Raw genomic sequence first — 9,241 nt, 5'->3', positions numbered from 1 at the left:
CTTGATTGAGAGACTATAAACATTGTCATTTAGGAGTGCTATCACGCTACTTTTTGTACTGGTCCCCACACAGATGCTGCTGGAAAGCGCGTGTCATTTCGTGCACGATTGCACGAGCATATGAACGCATGTTCACGCGCGGCGCGGTTATCGAGCTGCGGTTTATAAACACCGTTGCCCTTGGGCGTTTATTCACGAGAATGTTCACGCAATAAATTGTTGTGTGACAGACAGACAGGCCAAGAGATGCACTGGCAGCACTGCACAGTTAACTTAGCTAGTCAGATAGAGACTAGGGACAGAATCACATCAACTTAACTTAACTGTTATTTGCTCTTGATGACATCAAACATCAGCCTGATTGCTGTTCTAGCTCTCATTTTGTTTCTTTTTTTTTCTTTTCATGGCCAGATGGATAGCTCCGATTCATATGAAATTCAGTAGAATTAACACGCGCTGTAAAATGAGGCAGGGGGAGGCGGGGCCTTGCGTAATTTGCGGGGCCCTACGCAACTTGCGTAGTGAGCGTCTAGGGCCGATCGGCTCTGAATATGATACTGTATACACAAGTGGTTCATTCCGCGCAAACGTGTAAGATTATTTTTACTCTGGCTCCATCTTGTGGTCTTATAATGAATCGCCATTACGATACTAAGCCCCGCCCCCTCGTGTCAAACTCAGGCCCGGTGTAATTATATTTGGCCCGCGAGATCATATCAAATGTGCATTACAGCTGGCTAACCACATGCTCCGCTAATACTACAAATCCCAGAATGCCTTGCCACTGTATTAATGCGTAGTCACGAAGAGCAAGCGCCCATCATTCTCTGTTGACAGTCGTTAACAACCATGTTACAGTCACATCGAACAAGTTAACTCCAACCTCCACAAAAATGGCCAAACGAAAGATGGACAATAGGATCTTTCAAGACAGATGGGAGGCAGTTCACGAATATAAAGGACAGACCTGTTTGTCTTGTGTGCTAACGGAGCTAACGTGTCTGTAACGAAAGAATATAACATAAAAAGACACTAGTCGAAAAGTTGGATTTTCATTCAATGTTGAAAATTTATTTATCTATTATTAAATAAATAAGAAATGAACACCACTGATGTGTCTTGTTTGTAATAGTTTGTAATATCAAGCTCTGGTTGTTACAAATCCTGTGTTCAAGCAAAACTAAAGTTTGTTTCCATATGAAAAAGGTTGAACATTACATATCAGTTGCAGTTCATTTTTCAATAAATATTCAGTTTGGCCCGTGACTTTATCTCAGGTTTATATTTTGGCCCACTGTGAATTTGACTTTGATGCCCCTGCCCTACACCATGGTGTTAACCTTTTTTATTGGCCATAAGATTTTATTATTATTATTATTATTATTATTATTATTATTATTATTATTATTATTCATTCATTCATTCATTCATTCATCTTCTACCGCTTATCCGAACTACCTCGGGTCACGGGGAGCCTGTGCCTATCTCAGGCGTCATTGGGCATCAAGGCAGGATACACCCTGGACGGAGTGCCAACCCATCACAGGGCACACACACACTCTCATTCACTCACGCAATCACACACTACGGACAATTTTCCAGAGATGCCAATCAACCTACCATGCATGTCTTTGGACCGGGGGAGGAAACCGGAGTACCCGGAGGAAACCCCGGAGGCACGGGGAGAACATGCAAACTCCACACACACAAGGCGGAGGCGGGAATCAAACCCCGACCCTGGAGGTGTGAGGCGAACGTGCTAACCACTAAGCCACCTTTAAGAGGCTGCTGTTATTTAAAATTTATTATTATTATTATTATTATTATTATTATTATTATTATTATTATTATTATTATTATTGTGTTTTTTCCAATGTGTTATCATTTTCTTAGTTACACAGAAATTACACAATGGCTTGGATGGGGAATTTTACATGTGAGCACATTGTAAAAAAAAATGTGTGTTATTGTCGACATGGTATTTTCTTTAACTACACGTTTATTAATCTCTACATTGTCCATTGTCAGTAATTTGTAGCTGTAAAGTTTTCCAAGTTTTACTGTAACATGACAACCTGCATTAACATTTAATACAGTTACTTATTAGGCTGTTTATACAGTGGCTGCTATAATAGAACTGATAACAGGAACAAACTTGTTACACAGACCTTCTGCAATATGCAGGTCTGAAAATTATTCTTTTTTAATAAATATAAATTAGAGGTGATGATTTGCTATGGTATAAAAAGCGCAAAACATCTCAGGAAAAAAACAGACTCCAGGGTGCCAATACTAACGCTTCATGTCATGGCCACATCACACCACCTTGTTGTGGATTGTTTTCCTGTAAAAGCACACTACGAGTGTTTTAATCCATGCATAGAAGACAATACACAACATGTATTCACAGTAAAATACTGAAAATATCACACAAATCTGTTGTCCTGGATTTGGCTGATAAAGTGATGGGTTAAAGAGTTCAGAGTAAATATGCAAAGCAGTTCCTCTAAGTAACAGAACAAACAAATATAGTGAATATCAGACTGTTATTCCATATCTGCACAATGATTCTCACAAACCAGAGCTCTGTTGTCTTCTGCTCAGCTGTCAGACTGCACTTTGTGATCTCAGTTGTTCAGTGCAGTGTGAAAAATAGAAATTTGTGATTTTGGTGTTTCATTCTTGAGTGCTCATGGTTTTAATGCCAGTGTTGCATTTTGTTCACACTGTATGAAGTGTGTTTGGCTTTGAGAAACGTGTTAAAACATTTGTGAGCAAATGTTTTTCTGAAAAGTGAGAAAAACTATAAACACTTTCTACCACAATGTCATATGTAAATAGTTTCTTAAAGAATCAGGTTATAATAATAATAATAATAAAAAAAAAAAATCTAATATTTCCACTATCACTGTCTCGGTGTGGAACAAGTTTTTCTGCATTGCCATCAGCGTTTCCAGGATATGATCCATAAACAGAACTGATGCTCATTTTTCACATGTATGCAATGATGGAAATTCATAATGTACAGTAAGACAGAAGCTACAAAAAGACATGACACTTATCATCAATTCATACAAACATACACACAGATGTAGGAGTATGTGAGGGAGCCGGAATCCTACTGCGAAATCTTACTGTCGAAATTTCGTCAACCGTTCTGTGTTGTTTTCAAGAAAGAAATTCAATCAGTTAGCTAAAAATAAAACCTCACGTCAGCTCAGAAAGCCTAGTGCAGAAAGGCAGGAGGGACACCTGAAGGAGAAAAAGCCAAGGGCAAGTTAAGGGTGTGTAAGTCGCCGAGCCGTCGATGATGTTTCACCTTTCAGAAATCATTTTCAAGCTGCTTCGTGGTTGGTGTGACTTTACCATCTGCTCCGGAAAAAAGCACTGAAGGTTTGATTCCCATCTTCGTCACTCAGAACAAATGTGGCAGCTCCAATTCTACTGTCCTTTGGCGCTTTTTGAAAGACACAGAAGACAGTCGCAGGCTGCCGCAGTGGGACTGAGTGTGTGTCAAAGCAAACAGACAGCCGGCCCAGAGCGCTCATCCATCAAGTGCTGCCATGGCCACTCTCTACATCCCTTTAACAGGGGAATTAGGAGCAAGACCTGATGTGATGCATTATTGAAGAGGCAGAACCCTGATTTCTATCTATCTATCTATCTATCTATCTATCTATCTATCTATCTATCTATCTATCTATCTATCTATCTATCTATCTATCTATCTATCTGTCTGTTTCTGTCTACCCCTCTCTCCCTTTCTCTGTCTATCTATCTATCTATCTATCTATCTATCTATCTATCTATCTATCTATCTATCTATCTATCTATCTATCTATCTATCTATCTATCTATCTATCTGTTTTTCTGTCTACCCCCCTCTCTCTATCTATCTATCTATCTATCTATCTATCTATCTATCTATCTATCTATCTATCTATCTATCTATCTGTTTCTCTGTCTACCCCTATCTATCTATCTATCTATCTATCTATCTATCTATCTATCTATCTGTCTGTTTCTCTGTCTACCCCTCTCTTCCTTTCTCTATCTATCTATCTATCTATCTATCTATCTATCTATCTATCTATCTATCTATCTATCTATCTATCTAGCTATCTATCCCTCTCTCCCTTTCTCTATCTATCTATCTATCTATCTATCTATCTATCTATCTATCTATCTATCTATCTATCTATCTATCTATCTATCTATCTGTCTGTTTCTCTGTCTACCCCTCTCTCCCTCTATCTATCTATCTATCTATCTATCTATCTATCTATCTATCTATCTATCTATCTATCTATCTATCTATCTATCTATCCATCCATCCATCCATCCATCCATCCCTTGAACAATGTTCTGTCCCATATCAGACCCTGTGTCTGATCATTGTCCTCTATCAGTATGTTGTACACCATCGTGTTTTATTTCATCATCAGTTCATCATTATTTTCTAATAAATTCTTTAAGATCAGCGTATGTGTGCAATCCCCGACCTATCTAAATATCCTCTAATAAATTCAGTAGGGAATAAAAACGCGTCTCCCTTCTAAAAAAGATGCCCCAGCATTTATTATTAATATGGGCCTTGATGTGTGCATAATAATAAGAATGCAGAAAAAAAGAAAAAAAAAAAGAAAATGACCTTGTTAGCCCGTGTCTGGGTCTCGATGATAAATGCTACGACTCAACAAAGACAAAATGGCCTCAGCTGCTATTTCAATAAGTCTCAATCTGTAACGGTTCACAAAGACAAGCGGCTCGCTGTGCATTTCCAAACCTGTTTGACATTCCGGGGTTGTCGGTTTTCCATCAAATGCGGATCTCTGTGCGCTTAAACAGATCTGGATAAAGCCACTGTCATCGCTGTAACAGTACAATGATGAACTGAAATACAGGCTTTAAAATGCAGCCTGCTGTGTGTTTTTAATGTATTTGGGAAATATGTATCTAAAACAGAATACAACACAGAGATTACTTCCCTTAGGCTTGGACACACACACACACACACACACACACACACACACACACACATAACAGCCGAATAACACCTGATCCTCTGATTATTGTGTGAAATATGAATAAGTGTTTGAAGACGTTTACAAAATTGTTTTGTTATTATGTGGATATTTAGGTTTCTGGTTGTTACCTTCATTTCACCTTCATTTTTTGTGAGAAGAAGGCACACTGGGAATATTCAACCATCTACATAATTTTATGTGCTATCTAAACACTACATATACACACACAATAATGTTGTGGGGGCTGTACATTAACGATTTAAACGAATGCTGAATATTAAAGCAATCTCAGGTGAGTCATAACAGGTGCTTTGTTCTTTATCAGGCCTTTCTATAAAATGGAAATAATAGCACAAGTTCATGTCGTAAGTGAATTATTAAGTTATTTTATTATGTGTATAAAAGCAGTTTAGTTGCTCTTATTTTATGAGTTAATTCTTTGTAATGGTTTAACCTTTGAAGCAAATAATCCCAACATAGTCATTATAAACCCACTGAAATCCTTCAGACGATACATTTTCACAGAATAACAAAAAAATGACAAAAAAAAAACAACTGATAAGGGATTTTTACCGACAATGGGATACCAACGACTTACCTTACTCAGGATCAGGATGCAACAGTGCTTTAGTCTGTCTGTCTTTCTTAACTCCTTATCTGTACACTCTGATTAAACATGTTCATGCTACATTCAAGCTAATAATAATATATAATTATTAATAACAATATCAGAATGAAACCTTACAGTTCCCTTCATAGATGTTTTCTTTGTTGTTGTCTTTTCTCAATTCAGTTTTTTGGCTATTCTCAGTTGTAATTTCAACTGTCATATACTTCCCTTTTCAAATGAGGTATGATAAGAATTTTCCCAATTTTTCATCTTGATTTGGGTGTTGGTGAGGGTGTGTGTGTGTGGGAGGGGGGTGTTTTTGAACAGTACAAAATTTTGCACTGTGTACATACTACTAAAATAAACAACTATGAAACTTCCAGTTTGCCGTTGGATGTTGTTATAACCCACACTGTTACCTTTGTGCTGCAGTACTCTCTGACCTTGGCCAATCAAACAGCTTAGTGATGCTCCTAAACGTTCCTGATCCCTGGAGAGGCCAGTGAGATGAAAGGCAGCGTGCATAAAGGCAGAGATTAAACTGGCTCTGGACCCTTTGGTAACTCCTGCGCATAGAGGCGGTTTGACAGGTGCACCAGGCAAAGCAAAAGCCCCAGGGCACCTCTTTTAAAGACAGCCATGCCGAGATGTGCAGAGGCGTCGCTTTGCTAATGTAAAACTTTAACTTTTCAGCCTCCTGATCAATGGTGTATAACAGTGACTTACTGCGACGTGCAGTCTCAGGCCAACATCAAACACGACGCAGACCTTTTATTTTGCATCACACAGACAAGGTGCAGGTTATAAATGATGCATTATGAAGAACACGTGCTTCATATGAAGCTTTCTCTTCAAAGCTTTTTTCCTACAAGGTTACTCAATGGCTGTTAACTGTTGTTAAACTGGTCTGAGTTCTAATCCTTAAGAAACACCGGCCGATAGTAACTTTAAAATTACAGCACTTAAAAGATGTGTGTTTCCAAATGCACAAGGAGCTCAAGCTCCAAACCCTAGTCCATAGCTGTCACGATGCAGGACAAAGGCGAGTGAGGATCCAAATGCAGATTTTAAAGTTTAATAGTCCAAAACCACAAGAAACAGCTAAACAGACAGAACAGAACAGGGCAGAACACAGAGCTTACAGGAAACAGGAAACAGGAACAGGCACACCGACATCCAACATCTAGCAACGACCAACACCAGGGAAGTGAACAAACAGAGTATAAATAAGAGACAAGAACCAATCACACAGCAGAACTAATTAAAGACAAAGACAAGACACCTGAAGGAGAGAAGGAGTACAATGAATGTCCATGGAAACCAAAGAGTGGGCGGAGCAAACAATTAACAACCGGGAAAGACAGCAGACAGAAACAGGACAGAAACACAGACAGACTCATTACAATAGCACTGAATAAATTAGCATCAGTTCAGCTGTAAAAATATGTGCAAAAAGTGTAAAAATAACATAAGATAATGAATTAAAGCACATTAAAACCCAGTATGTGCAAATGTTAAATGATTTAATTTCAAGACCACAACAATAGCACGGTGGCTTAGTGGTTAGCACGTTCGCCTCACACCTTCAGGGTTGGGGGTTCGATTTCCGCCTCCACCTTTTGTGTGTGGAGTTTGCATATTCTCCTCGTGCCTCGGGGGTTTCCTCCGGGTACTCCGGTTTCCTCCCCCGGTCCAAAGACATGCATGGTAGGTTGATTGGCATCTCTGGAAAATTGTCCATAGTGTGTGATTGCGTGAGTGAATGAGAGTGTGTGTGTGTGCCCTGCGATGGGTTGGCACTCCGTCCAGGGTGTATCCTGCCTTGATGCCCGATGACGCCTGAGATAGGCACAGGCTCCCCATGACCCGAGGTAGTTCAGATAAGCAGTAGAAAATGAATGGCCCCAACAATATAAAGCAGTGTCCATCCAAACATCTATATTCCAGATCCATGTTTTAATCTGTAGCAATGTCTGAGACAGTGAAGACAGAGTAGCATCTCTCGTTTAATTCATTGGATGCGTTAACTATTAAATGTTTAAAAAAGATCGACCTGTCACATTTTCAGAAAGACACCACCAATCAGTCCCAAGTACATGATAAAACAGTTCTTGTGTTTATTAACTTAAAACATAACTTGCTAACTCAACGTTAGCAAGTTAATGTAACTCAATGTAACTTAGACATAACATAAAGTAAAGAAACTTGAATACCTGGGAATGTGAATGCACCTCTGAAACAATAAGGAACAATATGGATTAACATAAGGCGCATTAACCCAAAACACAACATTAAACAATGACTTAAAGTCGCTCGCTTTCCTCTTTCGGTGCTATTAACGCTAAGTATCTAAAAGCCACTCCTACAATATACATGCGTTTAACTGTGCTTTCAGAAACAGCGGCTGGTTTAACAATAAAGTCGCAGACATCACAGACTCCTTCTTAAGTGTCAGACACTTATGTGAAGTTGTCAATCACATGCTTCCCTGATTAAAGTAAAAGTGCATGCGATCATCCATGATGCTGTGTTACTGCGCTTTTGTTTCCTTTAGAAAATGTTCTTATGCAGAGATAACGAGAAAATTAAGTCATTATCATGACAAAACAAAAAAGAAAAATATAATAATGTATGGCCTTTCAGGACTTTCGTAAAAGACAGACATAAAAGGGCAGGTATAAATATGGCAACACATTCGGTATAATGGGAAACAGGTAAACAAACAAGAAACAACACGACATGACACAAACTGTAGCACAAAGCCTGCCAGTACGCCCTCTGGTGGTCTGGCAGGGATTTGTTCCAGTAACTCCTGACAGAAACATTTCACAGCTTAGCATCCAATCTGTTGAAATATACAGATAAGCCATGAGTTAGAGTCAGCTAGAGTCAGCTAGACTAGGTAGTATGGTTCGTTTTTTGTTCAGGATCTAATAGGATGAATGACCAAATAAAGTAATGAAATTACTATATAAACAAACATTTAAAACAACCACTGATATACTGTACAAACACCAAATATTTTGAGACTCTACCTTACTTCATTACACAATTAATCAAAACATTCCAACAAAGTCATGTTTAAAACACATAAGCAAAATCATGTATTATTTACTGTTGTATAAAATGTATTTAATTTGTTTATTATTTTTTTCTTTTGCTTGTTTGCTTGTGAATTGTTTTATTTGTATGTTCATTTGTTTTTTTTTGGGGGGGGGGGATTAGCAAATTATAATTAGAATTGATTGAATATTTTATTTATTTATTTATTTATTACTGTTTGTTTCATGGAAAATGGATTCAACATCATATTTAAAGCTGAGCGCAAACATTTGCATTCCTCTAGACACATTGAGGGGGAAGAAAAGAAAAGTCATTTGTTTGTTTATTTAATTCCCGCATATTTCCACTGTCCCATGATCTACGTGTCCGTAAATGGCACTTGTGAAATAAAATGTAAATTTCACTGTTGCCATAAAACACATTTCAGATGCTCTTATGATTCCCAGCTCATTTACTGGCATGTTTCAGGCTGTCAAGTGTAAGCGCACACTAGGGGGCACTGCAATAACTACTTTGCCCAACCCAATGATTGATGGATTCA

The sequence above is a fragment of the Tachysurus vachellii genome, chromosome 11 (assembly GCF_030014155.1).
Source record: "Tachysurus vachellii isolate PV-2020 chromosome 11, HZAU_Pvac_v1, whole genome shotgun sequence".
Lineage (NCBI taxonomy): Eukaryota > Metazoa > Chordata > Actinopteri > Siluriformes > Bagridae > Tachysurus > Tachysurus vachellii.
The sequence above is the reverse complement of the archived record's forward strand: the minus strand, read 5'-3'. Positions refer to the sequence as shown.